Genomic DNA, 21,982 nt, shown 5'->3' with positions numbered 1-21,982 from the left:
GCCGTGTAGTCTTGGGCCGATGTTCTGGTGAATGGGGTTTTCTCTAGGCCTGGTCTTACCTGGTAGGGGATGGGGCAACACCAGGGGAACACTTCCCGTGAAGAATAAACTTCGGAGGACAGGCAGATGCATGGTGGTCCTCTGGTGCGCCCCGGCGGCTCGACTGTGACGGGTTACATTAGTGGTGGCTCCGCCTCTGAAGGGGGCGTGGCCACGGGCCTGTGGCTCGGGGTTTGCGTGACGGTGGAGAACGTGGATGCTCTGGCTGCTTTGAGGGGACCCGGGGGTGCCCGGCCTCACCCAGAGTCCAGACGCAGTGCTGATGGTCATTCCTGAAGCAGGAGAGGCAGGGTGGCCTCGCGTTCCTGCCGCTTCCTGCTGAAGAGCCTCTCTCCCGTCCAGACCCAGGGGAGAGATGGTCTAGAAGTCCACGTCTCAGTGCTCCCAACCTGGGCTCGCCTTGCACAGGTGACTTCATGACTTTTGTCTCCTGTTCTTGAAACCACAGTCCTTTCTTCGCTCGGGCACAGGGTAGTTACATAAAGGAAAGCCCCAGCATCTCGCACTTTCTGCTCCACTGGACTTCTCCCCTTCTCTTCTTTCCCTTCCCTATTAATGTCAGCACATGTTGAACACTTTCTCTGTGCCAGGTGTGGGAACACAAAGATACAGGAGGCGTGACTCGGCACTCAAGGACCTCACCCCGGCAAGGCAGGCTGGTGTGAAAAGATGAGCACGCTTTAGGGTGGCGGGGGCAGTGTTAGAGAGACAACACGGTGTGGGACCGGAAGGTGGGGCCTGCCCAGAGCACCGGCATCGGCACAGATCTGAGCCCGTGCCGGCAGCCTGGCCTACCGCTCCTGCCCACGCGGCACCTGGCCTCGCGCCACGCTTCCCCCGAGCTCCTGCAGCGCTTCCTGTTCGTGCCCTGCCTTTCCTGGGAATCCTGTTTGGTCTCATTTGCCTTTGAGGGTCTGGGATTCGGAGGTGGTCACAGCCACCCTGGTTTCAGACTAACGTTTTCATAGCCTCGCTTGTCAGTGTCTTTAAGACACCCTTGACATAAACAAGGATCGTGTAATTCACCTGATAGACTTCCTAGAGGATCATTTGAAACACAGACGATGTAAGAAAGGCACCAGCTGTGAAAGTCCTGGTTGCTTCTTGGAAGAAAGCTCAAGAAGAGTTACAGCACTCCAGAATGAGCCAGATGCTAATTTAGAACATCACCTGCCTGTGGATGACGTACAAAACCACAGATGCCGTGTTCAGGCTCACCAACCGCGATGCGGGCCGGGAGAAGAGCCACAATAAGCAGTTCAACGGAGCCTTCGATTCACTCTTTTGAAGCCTCTTTCAAATAAAATCCTGAAATAGTATCACATTTCCACAGGCATCAAGCTGTCAGCTTCAAAGAAGGAGAACAGGCTTCTGACGCTCAATGCAGCGGAGGCCCACGCCACCGCGGGGAACAGATGCTCCAGGGGGGACGGTAGAGACCCCGAGCCGCCTCTGTCCTGGCCTCGGCACACAGGGTTTCCATGCCGGGAGAGAGCGGCCGGCAGCCCCTGCTGCTCTTTTCCCCTCTCCGTCCTCAGAGCAGAAAGGCCAGTTTTGACCTGTGCTGGGCGTGGGGCAGGAGTAGCATGTCCTCTCGCAGAGCCGGGAGCAAACATTTCTTTTAACATCCGTTGAAAATCCGTCAGCCGCCCCACCTGCTGCTCGCCCTGCTTTGACCCAGGTGAAGCCAGCAGCAAGGAGGAAAGTTCTGTCTCCGGGTCAGGCTAGCCTTCCATCCCACCTCTGTGACCTGGGGGTGAGTTACGTAGCCTCTGTGCGCCCCCGTTTGCCCACCCGTCAAATGCACACGAGGCCCGCACACTGGCACGGGGCTGAGTGTGAGGGGATCACAGGGATCACGCCTTCCGCTCCCCGCCTCTGGCGGTCAGAACCTGGAGCTCCCCGTTCACGAGAATCCAGATTTTCCCAATGGCAGCTCCTAGCCGGGCCAAGGGCCAGGGGCAGGAGGGTCTCTGGGTCGTGCCAGTGTCTGACGGGGTCGGGGGGGGGGGGGGGCATCTGTCAGGAAGTCAGGGCTTCTGCCACTTTTCTGAGGCCTAGTCAATGGCAGGAGATTGTTACACATTAGCTGCCTGGGTAGAGAGAAGTTAGATGCTCCCTGTGTTTAAAAAAAAAACCCACAAAAACACACACACAAAAAAAGGAAAAGAAAAAAGCCCAGAAGATCAGGAGGCAAGAGAAACAGTTTGTCAGCTGATTGATACCTTTTATTTCTGGACAAGACGACAGGAGGCTCAGCCTCCCTCGATGTAAATTACAGCAGAACCGTCACTCAGTTCTACAGACACGCACGCAAGTCTGGCAAATGGCTTTTGTCTTCCCTGCTTCCTTGTTGTCAGAGGGTACAAAAGCCTCCCTCCCCCTCCCTTGGCGCCATTATCTTTCAAGGTGACTCTTATGCTTTTGAAATCCCTGCCATCTGTTCTGTGTCTTTGCACTTTGCATGGTCCCAGAATGCCTTCTGTTCTCCCAGACTTGGCCACCGATTCGATTCCTCTGCTTGCGAGGAGAAAGCAAAGCAAAGCCTCGCCATCACCCTCTTAGAGCCCGGTGTCCCTTTGCCCTCCTCAGAAAGCCGTTCAGGAAAAGCCATGTCCTTGAGTTACCAAGGGAGTTCTCTGAGGCATGAGAGGAACTGAAACCACAAGAGACTATTCTGGAGTCTAACACATGGAGTGTTGGATGGTTGGGGAGAGGGAACAATTCCACCAGAAAACCACTATGTGTGTTTTTAAGGAACATATGTGCACTTTTGGCAAAAACGCCTTCTTAGAAGGAGTGGGATAATCGGAACCGATGAACTCTGCAGTCATGTGATGCGTCCCTCTGCCTCATTGCAATATGTCAACCCTTGTGAAAAATGAACTGCTCAGAAAGCATCTATTAGGGCCTACTTCAGGCTAGGCGTTGCTCGGCTCGCGGGAATACGGACGAGCGTGGCGAGATGAAAAAATGCCTCTCGTTGCTGAAGACCTCTGAGGAAGGACACTGCCCAACCTGCTGGGATGCATTCCCAGCATAGGCCTCCCAGGACATCTGCTAGCTGTCATTTCTGTCACCGGCACGTGAGTTCCAGAGAGGTTTGCTGCAGAGGGAAGCAGGGCTGCGGGCAGTAGCTCAAGGCGGAGGGGAGGGGGGTTTCATGGCACAGCAGGTCTAGGGGGACTGCGTCTGGGAGGCAGAGGGAAGGAAACGAGCGCCCGAGGGAACTGAACTTCCTCCGCTCCTCCTGAGATGCCAACAAGCTCCCGGAGCGGCCCCGCCCTGCTGCCGTTCGGGGCGCGAAGCGGGGAAGTAGAGGCGGGCAGAGGACTGCAAGGAGCTATTCCTGTTCCCTTCCTCAAACCTCCACCCCCGTCTCTGGCCTCAAACCCCTGCAGTCCTCACACCATCTTCAAGCAAACGTGCACAAGTGCGCACGCGGCTGTCGGCCTGCCTCTGCCTGCGACACTTCCGGAGATGGGGCTGTGACTCCCGGGTCTCGTGGGCCGCCAAGGTGCACTGGCTGGGAACCGTCCCCGAGGCTAACCTTCAGGCAAGCCTCTGCCTGCTGTCGCCTGCCCCTGCGCCCTACACGGAGGTTTCTCCCTGCCCCCAGCCCAGAGGGCTCAGACCACGGGCACTCCCCTGCCTTTCAAGTCGGGGCCTTAGAAAGCACAGGAAAGACGGAGGCCAAGGCCTTCTAGGCTCTAAAGGCTTCACGTTCTGCAGGTCGCTCCAAGGCTGCTTCCTCTGCGCTTTAAATAGATGTGCTGTGCTGAGTTTTAAATTTGACACATTTCTTTTTTTGAACTTAAAAAAAGCACAGTGGAAAGCAAGCAAGCAAGACACTTAGTGACTCATCTTCGGGAGGAAGGGAGCAGCTCCCTCCCTGATCAGAGGCGGTGGTCAGGAGAACATTCCAGGAGGCTGGCCGGGGCGTGGTGTGTACCTTAAAGGGGAGAGAGTGGAAAGATGGTGGGAGTAGGGGAGGCCAACAGGATTGGCTCTGAGGAGTCCCTAGAATAAGTGACCTTGTCTTCTGAGGGTCTTACTTCTGGGCCAACCTCACGTGTGTTGGAAAGACGGAGGCCGGTGGCAGAGAGTACATCTGTACATCCCTCCGATATTGGTAAAGAACGAACCTATCCTCATCGTACATTTGCTTTGCTGCCAGACCATTATTAGCACCAGAATTTTACAGATGGGGAAACTGAGGCTCAAAAGGCCTAGGCATTGCATAAGTTCTCCTATTTCAGATCAAGATGAAAGCCTGTGTTTCAAGACTGCGTGTGTACCTAGATCTGGGCAAAAGAACACTGCCTTTACCAATCTACCTCAAGAGAGACCCATTTCCTTGGTTTACACAAGGTTTGGATGGTACATATGGGGACAAGTACTGCAGGGGACAGGAATTCCCAGTTTCGCATAAAGGGGTTTAGAAAACCCAACGCAGCCTAAGATGATGCAAATCCTGTTTGCAAATGGGCAGCCTGCTGGAGCATGGAGCACTCTACCCGACTTAGGAACCAGACACAATCACCAGGGAGGCATCAGTGCGCATCTGGAGTGTGCGTCCAGCTCAGGGCTAGACTACCGGTGCTCTGGCTTTAGTCCTCGGGCAGCCGCTACGTGGCCCTTGGCTCCCCAGCTAAAGCAGGGAGGCCGGGCCCTGCTCCATTTTCTCTGAGGGGCCATTTCAAACCCGAAGAAACGTAGTCCGTGCTTTGGAAACTGCAAAGCTCTTAACAACTCGAGTGTCTATTCCCGTAGACCCTGCCACCCTCGAGCCCCTGACCAGATGATCCGACTTCTGCAAAATTATCATGGAGGCGGCGTTTGGCCTGAGGTGTCACGCCTCGCTCCGACCACGTCCTGGGCCCCCTGGCCCTTCCTCCTGCCAGGTGCTCTGGGGCGAGTCGGGCCTGAAGTCCGATCTCCGTACGGCTGCTTCGAGCTAGGTACCCTTGGGTTATATATAGCCTCTTGGGGCTGCAGTTTCCTCCTGCCTGGAATTGGGTGGTGACTATATAGACCAGATATTGGATAAGGTATGTAAACATCACATCTATGTAATAACATCTGACGACGTCTATAAGCCACTGCTGCAGTTACTCCCCCCCCCCCCTCCGCTATGGTGGCACCCCACTCAGAGCTACACGCTGCTGATCCCCACGGGAGGCAGCCCAGGTGCTTACGAATCTGGGCTTTGGACTCAGGCTACTTTTAAGCTGTGTGGCCAACGGGTGGCCACAGACAGCCAGTCACCTTCTGAGCTGCGTTTCCTCATTTGTCAAATGCGGACGGTAGTCCTCATCATGTAGAGTTTGGGAGGACCACTGACGGTGAGATAAGGGGAGTTTAAAAAAAAAAAAAAAACGTCAGAGCAGTCTATCAGGACTGCAACCTGGCAAAGCTGGGGTTAGCCCAATTCAGGGAGCAGTCGCTAACACTCTAGAGAGGTCAAGGCTCCTATCCCCCATTCTGCCGCCGACCAAGGATGAAGCGGGGCGGACAGAGGAAGGAGATGGTGCTTTCGGAGGAAGGAACAAAGAGCTTCAAAGCCCTATTTTCGTCTACTCCTGAATTCCTTCTTCCTCTTAGAACCTGTCACCGAGGACCTGGTTCGTGAAAGGAGAGGTCTGGAGCCCGCCCGCTGACTTGGGAGCAGTATCAGCGCCCTCGGAGAAGAAAGCGCCTGGGGTGGGCACGGTCCCGGCGCAGCAGACCGAGGGGCAGGGCCTCCCGGATCCTCGGGCCACACGGGCAGCCCAGTCCGCCCCACCGGGACAGCAGCCGGAGAAGGCTTGGGGCCGGGGAGCCGGCGGAGCACGGCGGCGTTTTGCCCAAGACCGTGACAGCTGCGGCTGGCATGGCTGAGAGCAAGGCTCTGCGCTGGCGCTGGCCCGCCAGGCCCAAATCATCTGGAAACCGGGGTTAGCGCAGCCCTTCCACCTCATTCAGTTGTTGCAAGGATTAAACATATGAGTATTCTTAAAGTGCTTGGACATCCCTTGGCACCAGAGGAAGTGCGAAATAAACGTTTGCTTGATAAAAAAAAAAAAAAAAAAAAAAAAATTAGGTAGTGAGTGAAGGTAACCATTCAACAAGTTCCTGTTTCAAAACAGCCCTGAAGTGCCTTCTCTCCCCTTCTGTCCTCACTCCAGCGTCTGTTTGTCTGTTTCCTCTGAGAGTCTGTTTGTCTGTTTTCCTCTGAGAGATTCTTCATGTTGAAGGTTTAGAAGGAAGCAGCCTGGAGGGCGCTTTCAGAGGCGTTTGCGTTCCCTGCCATGTTTTAGTCTCCAAAGCTCGGACTTGTGGAATTCTTAGCCTCTGGGCTGGATAGGGTGTCTGGAGAGGACAGGGCGAAGGAGAGGGGAGGGTAAAAGGCCCACCACTTCCACCCGGAGGGTTTTTTGCCAAAGTGTGGGCTGGCACTGGCTGGGGGTGCACCCTAAAGGCCTGTCTGCTCCCAGAACTCTGAAAGGCAGGATCGTGCAAGTGAACAGATTCGACAACAATCTCTCAGGATACTTTGAGGTACATCATAGACTGCATGGCTCTCAGTGGCTCAAACGATAAAGATATTGAACATTTAACAAGAAGTATGGAGCTGGGATGTTACGGGGTTGGCACAGTGGCTTCAACATGGTCATGAAGGATACGTGCCCTTCCCGTCTTCCTTCTCCATCATCTTCAGAATGTGGTGCTTTCTCTTGTGGTCACAAGATGGCTGCCACAGCTCAAAGCCTCACGTGCTTAAAAGACAACATCCCAAGCAGGAAGGAGGGGCAGAGCTTTCTTCTTGAGCATCTCTCTTCCTCTGCTTTCCTCCCCCTAGCAGACTTTCTGTTCATTCTCATTGGCCAGAACTGAGTCACATAACAATTTTAGGCTGATCACTGGCAGAAACAATGAGGATGGACGGGACAGCTTTGGAACTATGGTAGTTCTAAATCTAGAAGTACTGGGGACCTATAGGCAGAAGTCACCTTCTGAGACCTCACCCATTGCACCTCATATTAAGTTGGGGTTCTTTCAATGAAAAGGGGAGATGGCTGCTGGATGGGCAACCCAGAGCCTCTCCTGAGCACTTAGCCCCCAGGCCATTGTCTTGGCCTCTTTCGTGCTTCCTGAAATTTCTTGTGCCTCCTCAAGAGCCTTTTCTGGCTTGGAAAAAGCTGGGGTTCACTAAATACTCGGGACTTGTTTACTTGTTTCCATCAACTCGAACCCCCTTTCCCCACCACCACTTTCTTACCTCCCTACACGATGGGATCAAGCATAGAAACAGACCAGGTGAGACAAGCCACCATGTAGGTGAAAATGTTAGAAACAAGCTACAGAGAGTGATGATCAAATGATCCAGACCGCCAGTTAAAAGACAGGCCAATCGGAGGACTACAAAGAGACGTGTGCTATTTATCTGCGTGTGAACATGAAGGATGAAAGTAAAAGGATGAAAAAGGCCTTGTCGGGCAGATGCCAACCCAAAGCGAGCTGTGGTGACATCAGCTAAAATAGACTTCCGGACGAAAAGGAGTATTAGGGATGAGAAGGGTGAGTACATGAGGATAAGATTAAATTCACCGAGAAGAGACTGCCATTTTAAATGTGTACATATCCAATAAAATCCCTTCAGAAAATGTAAAGGCAACGGTAATAGAAGTACGAGGAGGAACTGATGGCTCTGTCTTCACGACGGGAGATTTGAACACCTGGCTTCTGACTACTGATAAATCAAGCCGACCAATAAGTCATCAAGGACAAAAGATCCAAATGACACAATTAACAGCCTTTACCTATCGGACATGTATAAAGGCCGATGCAACAATTTGAGAACACACATTTGGCTTCTCCAAGCACACTTGGAGCATTAAGATTTTGATTATATACTAAGCCCATAGAGAACTAGTCAAAGATAAATAAATATGCGGACCACAGTCTCTGACCTTTAAAAAGGTAAATAATGCCAATATGTTTGGAAATGTTTAAATTGCTAAATGGCTCATAAACGAAGGAAATCATATGAAACCTTTAAAATACCCAGAAGTGAATGAAAATGAAACTATCGCATATCTAAGCTTGTGAGATACAAAAACCCAGCGCTCTGAGGAAAAATTTACAACCTTAAATACTTACATTAGAAAAGACGAGAGCCTCCAGGTTAATAAGCGAGGTTTCCATTTTAAGAAATCAGAAAAAGAACAAAGATAATAAAAATACGGACGGGTTAATCAAGATACAAGACAGATCGACCAAGCCAGAGGTTACCTTTTTAGGAAAAGTAACAAAACAGGTAAACATCTGTCAGAGTTGCTCAAAATATCATGGATAGAAAGGCGGACATCACTACAGAAACACGAGATATTTAAGAAAACAAAAAAGAATACCCACAAATTCAACACTAGGGCAGTAATTTTGCAACTGAGACAAGAAGAGGGCTTGGCAATGCTCGCGGCGAGCTGTTCACAAAGGCCGAGGCTTGGGAGGTGTTCACCCGTCTGTGGGCAAAAATGCGTCCCTCCAGGGGCCTGGCTGGCTCGGTCGGAAGAGCACGTGACTCTTAATCTTGGGGTCATGAGCTCGAGCCCCACGTTGGGTGTAGAGATTACTTAAATAAAGAAAAAACTTAAAAAAAAAAATGTATCCCGCCTGTGGGATTTTCTGAGGGATTCAGAACAAGTAAACCACTGTGAGATGCAACAACATGGATGATGGAGGGGGAGCCACCTGACCAGGGGGACAGTTAGTGTCAGAGTCCTGGCTTTTTGTTTGGGGCGATGGGCTTGCGTGTGCTTATCATTAAAAATAGCTAGCTAAATAATGGGTTCAATCGAAGCGGGGCATGCTGAGCCGATGATGGACTCAGGCCGACTGGAGGAAAGATCCGGAGTCCGCCGCCCTTGTTACGTTCCGCCCAGACTCTAGGACTCGTACAGAGCTATTTCGCCTGGGGCTCCGGCCGGGCCGCTTCTGTGGGTCTGCCCTCTGCTCCCCCAGCTCAGCCCCCGCAGGCGACGCCTCTCATGCCTTGTGGAGCTGGTGGAACTCAGGGGCCGCTCAGGCCAGCTCTCCGGTCTTACTGGAGTCAGCTGCAGCTCAGGACCTGTTGTATCTGCCTGGTACAAAACTAACTGCCAGAGAGGAGGATTTCCGAGGACTGGCCCGAGGGTGAAAGGACCAGGGGACAGGCCACAGCCAGCTGCAGAAAAGCATGGGGGTGTCTCTCCCATCGAGAGCCACTCTAATAGCTGTTGGCCACCAGCTAGGCCAGGCCAGGGTTCAGAGGTCACTGTGGAGGCCCGCCTCCTGCCCCTCTGAGGGATGTCAGGCATCGAGGGGACAGTCGGTACCCGGTAGGGACAGCCCAGTCTACTTCCTCAAAGGGATCCAGAGGCGGGAGCACGTGCCCCAGGGAGAATCCATACATCAGCCCGGGAGGAAAGAGAAGAGGCTGCAGGGCACAGGCCCAGCCTGCTGAGACCCAGGCAGGAGGGGCAGAGAGGATTGCAAGGATGCAGTGTGTCACTGGGTGGGCGGTAGAGTCCAAGGGTTAAGAGTCTGGATTCTGGGGTAAGAGTCTGGATTCTGGGGTGAGAGTCTGGGCTTCAATCCCCACTCTGACCCCAGGGAGCTGGGTGACCTGGGCAGGTTACTTAACCACTTCAGGCCCCGGTTTCCTTGGTCCTTCTACTTGACACGTATTTAGTGAGCCCCCACCACATGCCAGGTGCTGACCTGGACACAGGACGCATCAGCGAACAAGATGGCGGCTCCTCCCCTCCGGGAACCTAACTTCTAGCAGAGACTGACCATAAACGATAACCGCAAAAAATAAGTCTGTTATAAAGTATGTTAGACAAGGAGGCCTGCTCTGAGCCACGGGTAGAAGAAAGGTCAGAGTATGGGAGTCCAGCCGCGGTGGCAAAAAGGGTGCCGAGGCTAGGTGTCCTCGGGAAAAGGTTCGAGCCGATTTGTGAAAGGGTTGCGGGACAGCATGAGGTGACTCGGGAGAGCATCCCAAGCCAGGAAGATGGCTAGAGCGAGGGCCTGAAGGCAGGGGCACGTGCCCTGCGAGCTGAGTGACCCACGGTGGTCTGTTGTGACCAAGCGGAGGGAGAGAGAGAGAGAGCGAGGCAGTGGCCATGAGGAGGCCACAGGGCCCATGAGAGCAGATCACATGGGGCCTTGGAGGCCACTGGAAAGACTCGGACTTTGCCTCTGAAACCAGAAACCATCGTGGAGTTCTGTGCGGAGCTATGACCCAAGATAACGTAGGTTTTAAAGAGGGCCACCTGGGCGTGGGTGAGAGGAGCAGGGAGACCCGGTCGGAGGGGAATGCAGTCATCCGGGGTACAGATGATGGGAGCTTGACTCAGGGTGGTGGCCGACGACCTGGTGAGAAGGGTCATATTCTGGAGGCATATGGAAGATACAGCCAAGAAGACTTGCTGACAGACCAGTTGGGCAGTGGGGGGAACAGGGCGGGGTGGCCACAAGGTGTTTCCCTTGAGCAGCTGGAAGGATGGATGTGGCCCTGGCTGCTGACTGGAACTGGGACCCAGGTCAAGGCCAACCGGTGTCCCCGCTTGGTGTGGCCCCTCTAGTGGGGAGAAGAGCCGTGCACCCAGGGCCTAATGCAGATCACGGCACATTTCCCAGCGGAATCACTGCCCCGTTACTCGGTGATAAGCCCCTCCACAGTCACCATTTGGAGAGGTCACCAACATTTTGAAATTGGGAGCCAGGGATCTGCTCATTCCGACTCATCCAGGGTGCCAACAGACAGCTGGCCCGTGAAGGGTACCGCCCGGCTTTTCTGAACGCAAAAGGGCCTGTGCTCGTGGGAAGCAGCCACAGCGAGCTATTGATTGAGCACGAAGCGGCCACCGCGTCCATACTATGGAATGAGAAAAGCTACACGCACCTGCCGGGATGGCCAGGCCAATAGCTCCCAACCACAGGAGACATGCAGGCCCTGGGTCAGGAAGCCGGGGGCCGTTGAGGTCCAGAGGCCCGCCAAGGGGGGCCTTCTTCCAGGCCCACAGGCACCGGCCCTCTTGCTGACGTCTCACCGAGGACCCATAGGTTGTTTCCTCCCACACAGACCCCAGCAGAGTGAGGAGGCCAACTCCCCGGGAGGCGCCCAGAGAGGAATGAGCCCCCCGGGGGCAGTTCTCAAGGACTGCGGCCTCCTCTCCCTCCCCAGGGATGTCAGGCGCCTCCTGAGACGCCAGCCTCTGTGCCCCGTGCCGCTCGCCCGCTCAGAGGATCCGTTTTCTTCAGAAAGTGCTCCAGGGGTCACGAACCCCAAAACTCCAGCTCCCCCAAATGTCCGTGCAGAATTCCAAGTCTCCCAGTGGCCACTTAAGCCTGGCCACCTTCCCTGACACTCCCGAAGCCGCACCCGCTCCCCGTGGCCATGAAAATTCCCGACTGTTGTGGAGGCAGCAAGGAGCTAGAACCCGAAGGTCAAAATTAACACTTCCTCATCAAGGGGCCCTCTCGTGCCCCATGATGTTCTCCCCTTTCAAAATTCGCGTGAGGGCACCTGTTGGGAGGAGCACTGGGTGTTGTACGGAAACCAATTTGACAATAAATTTCATATTAAAAAAAAGTGACCTCTGAGACAGAAAAGCAGTGACGGGCGCCTCACGTCTGAGGGGAGGCATCCTCATTTCCGTAGGAAGAAACCTGAGGCCCGGCGAGGCCCCAAAGCTCCAGACCCCGGAGCCTGCGCACAAGCGGCAGAGCCCCGCTTCAAAGCCAGGCCTTGCTCTTTAAAACGGTACACCTTCTCCCGAGGATTCATCCTGCCCACGGCTTCTTTTTAAAGCAACGTGGCATAGCGCGCAAGAGCCCACGGGTGGGACGGGGAGACGGGAGTTCACGCGGCCCTTCTGTTCGTGTGGCTGCTCTGAATTTAATCAGGTCCCACGATTTCCCCCACCGCTGCCCGGCCGAGGCCGGGCCTCCCCGGGGCCGGCGGCCTCCGCAGCCAGGCTCCCAGAGAGGACGCAGAGAGGCCTCGGCCGCCCACCCCAGGTGCTCCGGCCGGCTCTGCAGAGAGGGCTCCAAGCCTGAGGCCCACGTCTCCATTTCCCGACTTCCCCAAGGAGACAAGTCCCTTCCCTGCGGCCCAGCACTGTGCCCTACCCCACGGACCGCGTGCCCCCAACCTGCCCCCAGCCCCAGGGTCTGAGCCATCCCTGGGCTCTGACACTGACAGCGCAAAGGCCGACGAGAACACGGCTATCCGGTGTGCCTGTTTCTGGGGCCCTTGGTAGAAGATTGTTGTGCGAGTGATATATTGAGGGCTTGTTCTTAGAGGAGACCTACCTATAAGCAAGTGAGAGAAGAAGAAAACTAGAACAGAGTCATTTGCTGAGAAAAGACGTGCATGGAGAGAAGACTAGCTTTAGCTTGACCCCTGGGGAGCCCTGAGTGTCAGCGGTAAGACGCAGCATGTCCTGCCTTGAAGGGAGGGGGCAGGAACCAGGTGCTGGTGCCTGGTCAGCCAGCCGCTGGCTACGGCAGGTGGTGCGGTGGGGGTGTGCGGGGATCACCACCTTCTAGGTGGGTGCCTCCCCTCAGCCTTGGGCAACTTAGGGGGAGAGGGTGCAGCCGAGTGATCAGTACCCAGCAGTCCCAGAAGCTGGAGAGTGGGTGCATTGGCCACGAAGGGGACGTGGGTGGCCACCAACGGTGGCCGCTGCAGCCCGCGAGGCTTCCTGTGGGAGGCCCACCTTGCGCACCCTCTCGTCTGTGCCGCGGTTCCGGGCTGCGCTGCGTGGCCGTCATTTTTGCAGGACAAGCCACAGAGGCTCCAAATGCTCAAGTCATTCGTCCACGGAGTTCCACAACGCCTTGGTGGCAGAGAGGCAGAAGCTGTGGGACTTGAAAGGCCTTGGACGGTCGCCACAGTTAGCAAATGAAAAACCACAGGATGCCCAGTTAAATTAGCATTTCTGGTAAACAACCAATACATTTTGAGCGCAAGCATGTCCCAGTTAATATTTGCGACATGCTGAGGCTGCAAAATGATGCAGCATCTGGAATTTGAAGGTAACTGGGTGCCCTGTATTTTATCGGGCAGCCCTGAAGCCGGTGGGGTCGTCGCCCTCCTTCCCATCCCCCGCAAGCAGACGCCAGCCGAGCTGGTGTTAATTATGCACAATACCCGGTACCCCGCGCAAGGACCGCTCCCTTTCCACTGAAATGCACCCGGGGGCCTTCTTGCTTGGGGGCGGGGCGGGGGACCCGACTGCTAGTTAGATCGGGGCTGTAACTGTGGGCGCAGCTTTCCGTGTGCGAGCCAATCCCCTTCGGGTGCGGAAACTACAAGCGGTGGCAGGAGCGGGGAAGGCATGCCCCCCCCCCCCCCCCCGCGCTTGGCAGCGGCCTTGGGCTTCCTGCCATCCTCTCCCTCCCTCGGTCCGTCACCTGCACCCACACACCAGCTCCAGCCTCCGCACGGAGGGGAAGCCCAAGAGGCAGACACCCCAGTGGGCTTGACACCCACCACAAAGCTTGGTCGGCTCGTTTGGGGCGGCCGCCCTCCCTGAGAGCTGTCCCACCGCGTGTGATGTGACCCGCGGCAGCAAACCGTTTCCAGGGCCCCCTCCCCCGTCCCCCAGGGAGGCATCGCTGCTCGGCCCGCATGGCAGCGTAGTGAGGCATGGGGTGCGCTCGGAAGCTCACCGAGGCAGCAGTGAATCGGGGCTATAATTAAATCAGACTGCGAACATATTGTTCACGGAACCCTTAGCAGAGCATGAGTCATGATGGTGAGTGAATCACACAGCCTCAGAGTTTCCATTTATATCTCCTTCGTTCGGGGTCTTTGTGCATCGCTTCAAGATCCTGCGCCCTCTCCCCTGCCTTCATTCTCCCTCGTGGAGGACAAAGCCTAGCGCGGGGCGGGGGGCGGGGGCGTGAGGAGCCGGCCGGGGAGAGAGGGGCAGGAGCAGGGTCTGGCCGGCACCCCAGCTCCTGGGGCTGATGCCTCCGGGTCCCCAGGGAAAGGAAAGGAGGGGGAATCCAGCCATTTCAAGCACTGCTCGTGTCTCCGGGGCTGGGTGGGGTTTGGTTTGGTTTTGAAGTAAAATTTGGGGAGAGCGAAGAGGTTGAAGCTCCAAGTTAAAAGGGAGTTTCCTGGGGTGCCTGGGTGGCTTAGTTGGCTAAGTGTCGGGTTCGGCTCAGGTCATGATCTCTTGTGGTTCGTGGGTTCAAGCCCCGCGTGGGGCTCTGTGCTGACAGCTCGGAGCCTGGAGCCCGCTTCGGATTCTGCGTCTCCCTCTCTCTCTGCCCCTCCCTGACTCATGCTCTCTCTCTCTCAAAAATAAAACAAACATTAAAAAAAGGTTGTTGTTTTTTTTTTTAAATAAAAGAAAATGGAGTTTCCTGATCCCCGTGCAGTTTTTGCTTAACTCAGATCCAAGACAGTTACCAAACAGCACAGCCCAGTGAGCTCGCAGAACCATCCCTGCCACCCCCACCACCCCCTGGGCCTGGCAGCAGGCTCGCAGCCCCCACCCCCACCCCACCCCCGGGGTGTGCCAGAGGCACCACCTCGGGCCGGTGGCTTGGTCTCTGTGTCCGCAAAATAGAAGTGATGATAACAGCCTTTACCTCCCGGGGTGGCAGTGAAGGTGAATGCGTTAACACGCTCAAAACACTCACACCGGCCCTTGGCCTAGAGGATCCGTGAAGCGGGAGAGCTTTCACTCCCGCTGCCACCACCACGGTCCTCAGACCTTCGGTGACGTCACCGAGGGAACAGGGCCGCAGCTGTGCGGGCAGCCGCACCCGGGAGACGTGGCGGAGGCAGCGTTCGCAGGCTGTGGGAACGCATCCTGTCCCAGGCACTTTCGTCGAGGGTGAGGAAACAAGCGCGTCCCCCTCGCCTCAGCAACCGGGTGGGAACAGCACTGTCGTCTCACACGCCATCCGAGGCTCTCGCGTGTGCTCCCCGGGGGGGCCCTGACACTCGGATGTTCTCGGAGAGGGGACTTGCAGGGCAGGGTGGTGTTGGGGGACTGCCCGCCCCTTCGAACCACCCCAGGCTTGGTCAGCGGGGCCCCCGCGACCAGACACAACCACCCTCATCACACACGTTCAGGCCGCAGCAACTTCCGAGGCAGTCATCTCCCCGGGATCCTCACGCCGGCCCCAGGAGACTAATGGGGGTCGGGGGTGTTGACTCTGCCCCTACCTCAGATTCTGTGGGAGCTCTCAGTGGCCTCAGGAATCCCCAACTTTTTTCCCAACAGGGATGTTTTTTATTATTACCCCATGTTCCCTCTGCTTTGAAGGATTTTATCTACCAAGCTGCAAGTGATCAGTAAATTAATTTGTTCTCCTGTAATTTATTAATTGGAGGCCAACACAATGGCCAAATGAAGTTTCTGTGCAGCAAGGATAAATGGCGCTCCCAAGCTGAGGAGCTGGGATTCCTGCCAAAAGCAAAGAAATGTGACGTTTTTGTTGGCCCAAGATTTTGAAGTGCCATGAACAGTCTCTGGAGAGCTTTATGAAATGACATCCTGTGGACTCCTGTTACGATGACTGCCCTCTCAGGAGGCCCAGGGACCCCAGGAGGGGAGCCACGGGCTCTGATCCCACCATGGCAGTGCCCCCCCCCCAGGACAATGGTTGGGCAAAGACCCAAGAAGGCAGCAGTGTAGGACAGGAAGGGACCTCAATGCCGGGAATAGGGCCTCCAGCCTGTGCTCAAGGCAGAGACGATCCACGCCAGCGATTCAAGGCCTTCCTCCCTCGGGGACAGCCCTAAAAGCCATAGGGGCCCTCAGAATGCCATCTACCTGAGCCTCTGGAGACAGAACCCGAACATTTTTCCCTGCCCTGAGATGCTCAGAATTACAAGGCGTAACTCGTAAAGAGACATTCCTGAAAGGGCAGGAAGTCCAGGCTCCTCCCACAGGGCCTCTTGAAGAACAACAGCTAACGGGCCTTCGATTCTGGCCACACCAGGCCCACGAAGCCATGTGACAGTGAGGATCCACCCTTCTTACCAGAGATACACAAGTCTGGCTCACTAGAGACCATCACCGATGTGCCCCAGGAGAGAGGGACAGACTCTGATCTGAAGCTGATCTAAACATGATCTAAACAGTTCATTTAGTTAGAAATGCTTGGCTTTGCTCTGAATCCCTGCTATCGTGGAAAGATCACTGGGATTAGAGTTACAAGGACATTGGTTTGACTTTCAATTCCATGAATTATCTCTGCCACTTTGTCACTTAAAACTCTCGTGTGAGGGGCGCCGGGGTGGCTCAGTCAGTTAAGAATCCAACTCTTGATTTTGGCTTAGATCATGATTTCATGGTTCATGAGATCGAGCATGGAGGCCGCTTGGGATTCTCTCTCCCTCTCTCTCTCTGCCCCTCCCTGGCTCATGCTCTCTCTCTTTCAAATAAACTTAAAAAAAAATTCTCATGAAAACCGTACAAAAACACACAAATATAAGAAAACTATACACCTAGAAGTTCCATTAAAACTCTATAGTCGCTATTAATGCGGGGGGAACTAGAATGAATGTCAACTTAACCAAACTAGAAAAAATGGACAAAACCCCAAACAACAGCTTAATAAGTAGAGTAAGATAAGTAAAATCAAGCATATTAGTCAATTCACCAAAATTGGCTAAACGGAATTTACCCAATAAAAGACACAGCCTTTTGGAGCTAAAAATAAAAATCCAGGTATATGCTGCTTAGAAGAAAAACAAAGTGACAAAGGAAGACAGAAAATAAAATGCCAAAAAGATCTAAGAAAAATGCTAAAAAGAGGAAAGGAAAAACAGCTGTAAAGAAAAAATTAATGCTGAAAACACTAAATAAGATCAAAAAGGACACTGTACACAACAAAAATATACAGTGAAGCAACAAAACATTTATAAATTTATGTGCATTCAATAACAGATGCCAAAATCATAAGGCAAAAAAAAACCCTTTAGAAATGCAAATAGGATATAATAAAAATACAGTGTTGGAGAGATGTTTTAATTCACTTCTTTCAGAATTGGATATATCTAATAAGCAAAAAGCCAGTAGGAGCATAGATGAAATGATTGATACAACTAATAACTTAGGGTAACAAACACAGAGAGCCTGACCTCAAGTGAAAAATACAGACGTTGTCCATGAAATATTTACAGAAATAGATCAGGTACCTGACCACAAAGAAAATTTTACTAAATATGTTAAGAAGAAAACCACAGGGGTGCCTGGGTGGCTCAGTCAGTTAAACACCTGACTGCGGCTTGTGAGTTGGGGCTGATTGATCTCACGGTTTGTGAGTTCGAGCCCCATGTCAGGCTCTACGCTGATAGCTCAGAGCCTGGAGCCTGCTTCACATTCTGTGTCTCCCTCTCTCTGTGCCCCTCCCCTGCATGCACTCTGTCTCTCTCTCTCCCTCTCTCAAAAATAAACATTAAAAAATGTTTTTTATAAAAAAAAATTTTTTTTTAACGTTTTATTTATTTTTGAGACAGAGAGAGACAGAGCATGAACGGCGGAGGGGCAGAGAGAGAGGGAGACACAGAATCTGAAGCAGGCTGCAGGCTCTGAGCTGTCAGCACAGAGCCCGACGCGGGGCTCAGACTCACAGACCGCGAGATCATGACCTGAGCCGAAGTCGGCCACTTAACCGACTGAGCCACCCAGGCGCCCAAAAAAAACGTTTTTTAAATAAATAAAAATAAATAAAAGAGTGGGTATAATCATTGGGAAAGAAGTGGAGTTGCCAGATAAAATGCAGAATTTCTAATGAACAATGAATAATTTTTTGAAGTTTATTTATTTATTTGGGGAGAGAAAAAGAATCCCAAGCAGACTCCACACTGTCAGCACGAAGCCCAATGTGGGGCTTGAAGCCACGAACTGCAAGATCATGACCTGAGCCGAGATCAGGAGTCAGATGCTTCACCGACGGAGCCACCCAGGCACCCCGAGCAGTAAATCATTTTTTAGGGTAAGTATACCCCAAATATTGCATGGGACATATTTATCCTAAAAAATTCTTCATAGTTTATCTGAAATTCATATTTAACTGGGCATTCTATATCTCTTTTGCTATGTCTAGTAACGCTAAGAGAAAAGATAAATTAGTTTTGTTTGCTGTTAACACAAGAGACCCTATTAAAACACTTAAAATTATTAACAATATTTGGTAACGAGGTTAGAAACCAAACATATTATAATAACAAGCAGCTTTTTTTACTCTAATAATAATTATCTAGAAATGCAAATGGGGATAAGTTTTTCATTTGTAACAGTGGCAAAAAAGTAGAAAATATTCAGGAATGAAATTTGTATGAGAGACATAAGACCCATAAGTGAACACCTATAATAACCCTATTAAAAGACAGAAAACAACTTATGAACCAATGGGAGGTTAGAATTGTTCTTAGATAGGAATACTTAATAATGAAAAATGTTAAATTTCCCAAATGTAATATATAAGTTGCATTCAATTTCAATTAGAATCTTAACAGGACTTTTCTTAGAATTCTATAAAGTTATCTTAAAGTTCAGATAGAGAAATGAATGTCTGAGAATAGCTAAGAAGGACGAAAGGAACAGTGAAGGGGCCTTAACACAAATGAGGGAATTCTATAAAGCACAAAAATCAATTTAACATTAGTGTAACAGAAACAAAAATTAATGGAAACATCTAGAAAATCTAGAATATTGGGATATTTGAGAAATAGGTAGGATTTGATAGGGAAATAGGTAGGATATGACAAGTTTGGTGGTTCAATTCAGTAGCAAAGCATGAACTATTCAACAAACAACAGGGTATCCGTATGAAAGAACATACACATAAACAATAGATTATAGTATGTAAAACAAAGTCCTGGACCTAAGGACTTAAAGGCAAAAAAATAAAAATCTTGCAAGAAAATCCAAGAGAGTAACTAAGTCATCCAGAGAGAACGAGACCTTTTGCAGTTACAGAATTTATAAAAACAAACACACAGGGTTCGCAAGCCCACACCAGCCCCGGGAGCGCTGGGGCATAGAAAATAAGCCATGGGAGTTTTTTGTCTTATTCTGGTTTGGCTCTGTTTTTTTCTTTCTTTTTAATTGCGTAATTATTGTTTTCTTTCTCTAAAGAGCCACAATTTAAAAGAGCAACTAGCGGGGCACCTGGGTGGCTTAGTCAGTTAAGTGTCCAACCCTCGGTTTCAGCTCAGGTCATGATCTCACGGTCAAGCGATGGAGCCCCACGTGAAGCTCCGTGCTGAGCATGGAGCCTGCTTAAGATTTTCTCTCTCCCTCTCCCTCTGCCCCTCCCCTGCTCACCTACAGGTGGGCGCTTGCACGCTCAAGCTTGCGCACGCCCGCGCTCTCTCTCTCTCAAAAAAGAGAAAAGGCAACGAGCATAATAAACGTGTCTGCCCTAGAGCTCCACCCAGTGGTGGGGGAGCTCTACTGGAACTCGCTCTGGGTGGGAAGGGCTAACGGACGTAGTTTATACTCCCCTTCTACCTTGAAAGCACAGACCGATGCACAATCGGGGCCCGCTAACTGCCTGCCACTTCAGCAAACCCTGGGCCTCTAGCTCACACCAGCTCCAGCTGCTCCACCAAGGTGACCACGGGGCAGTGCACACTGGGATACCCCTGGTTAGCACTCACTACGGGCCCAGCCCTCACACCAACGTGACACAGGTGCAAAGTACCCCAGAATACCCCAGGCCCACACCCCTTTGGCTTCAGATGGCTTGCTAGGGCACCGCTGATGTAGAGCACGCCAGAACATCTCAGCGGACATTGGCTTCTGATCCAGCTGCATGGAGTGCCCGGGAACCCCAGGCCTGTGCCTGCATCAGTTTCGGCCACACCGCGAGGGCGCCCCCTGTGTAGAGTGCCTTGGAACCCACTTGCCTGCACTGGCCTTAGCTACAGGTGCCTAGCGAGGGCATCCGCTGCACAAAGCACCCTGGGACACCCTGGCTTGTGCCCCAGTGAGCTTCAGCCGTCCCACCAGGGCACATTTTACAGGGAGAGCCCAGGGATCACATCGCCCATGCTCCTTTTAGCTTTAGCTGTCCTGCCAGGGTGCCCCCTATGCAAAGCACCCCAGGACCTCCCAGCCTGTGTCTTACCTCAGTTCCAGCCAGCCCTTCAGAGCAACCTCTGTGCGGAGTCCAAGAACACCCTGGTTTATATCCATTTCTGCGTCAGCTATCTAGCCAAGGTACCCTCTCTGGGCAGAGCCCTGGGTTCTCCCCAGCTAGCACCCACTTTACTTTCAGCTATCCCAGTAGGCCATCTCTGCACAGAGAGCTCAAGGACCTCTTCCCCTACACACCACATCAGCTCCAGCCACCCCACCAAGGCACCCCTTGCAGAGCACCATGGCACACTCTGGCTTGTGCCTATTTCAGCTTCAACGATCCTGCTGGAGTGCCCTCAGGGGATAGATCCTTGGACACTGCAGCATGCATCCACTTCAGTTTTAGCTGTCCTGACAGGGCACCTGCTACATGGAACCCCCGTGCCCCCAGCCCATGCCAGCCACAGCTCCAGCCGGCCAGCAAAAGCCACCAAGCACACACAGTTGATATAGGAGATGACCAAACACGAGACCATTCCTTCAAGTTTAGGAGAAGTAGCCATTCCATCTAATCCATGGAAACAAACGCAGAAAGTCAAGCAAAACAGGGAGACAGAAAAATATGTTCAAGAAAAGAACAAGAAAAACAATCTCAGAAAAACTAAATGAAACAGAGAAAAACAATATGCCTGATAAAGAATTTACATGTCATAAAGATGCTCACTGGGTTGGAGAGAAGAGTGGAAGAATTCAGTGAGATCGCCAATAAAGAGATAGAAAATATAAAAAAGAACCAATCAGAGTTGAAGAATACAGTAACAGAGATAAAAGTAAAAACACTAGAGGAAATCAACAGATTAGCAGATGCGGAAGAACATATCAGCAATCTGGAAGACAGAGCAATGGAAAGCGCCCAAGCTGAACAGCCAAAAGAGAAAAGAATTTTTAAAAATGAGGATGAGGGATCTCTTAGACACCAAGCAGACCAACATTTGCATTATGGGGGGGAGGGGGGAAAGGGGAGGAGGCCGAGAAGAGAGAAAGGGGTAGGAAACTTATTTGAAGAAATAATAGCTGAAAACCTCCCCAACCTAGGGAAGAAAAGGACATCCAAGTCCAAGAAGCACCAGAGTTCCAAACAAGATGAACCTGAGGAGGTCCACACCATCACACACAATAACTAAAGTGTCAAAGGTTAAAGATAGAGAATTTTGAAAGCGGAAAGAGAAACGCAAAAAGTTACCTTCAAGTGACAACGCCATAAAGCTATCAGCCGATTTCTCAGCAGAAACTTGGCAAGCCAGAAGGGAGTGGAACAATGTAACCAAAGCGCTGAAAGGGAAAAACCCTACAACCAAGAATACTCCACCTGACAAAGTTATTATTCAGATTTGAAGAAGAGATACAGTTCTCCTAGACAAACAAAAGGTACGTTTATCAACCCTAAACCACCCTTACAAGAAATGTTAAAGGGACGTCTTTAAGTGGAAAAGAAATGTCCATAATCAGACATCAGAAAATGATGAATAAAAAGATATAAAATATGACAACATATACATAAAACACAGAGGAGGGAGTAAAAAGGAAAAGAAGGGGAAAGAGAAAAATTTTTCTGTGTTTTGGTTTTTGGGTTTTTTTTAGAATGTATTTGAACTTAAATGACAATAAACTAATACAGACTATTTACTTAGAATGTAATATAGGAACCACAAAAAATAAGAAGAAAGCCAAATATAGCACTAAAGAAATTCATCAATCCCCAAAAAAAGAGAACAAGAGACAAAAGAACAGAGAAGAACTACAAAAGCAACCAGAAAACAAATAACAAAATGGCA

Source organism: Acinonyx jubatus, chromosome X (assembly GCF_027475565.1).
Source record: "Acinonyx jubatus isolate Ajub_Pintada_27869175 chromosome X, VMU_Ajub_asm_v1.0, whole genome shotgun sequence".
Taxonomy (NCBI): Eukaryota; Metazoa; Chordata; class Mammalia; order Carnivora; family Felidae; genus Acinonyx; species Acinonyx jubatus.
Note: the sequence above shows the minus strand (reverse complement) of the source record.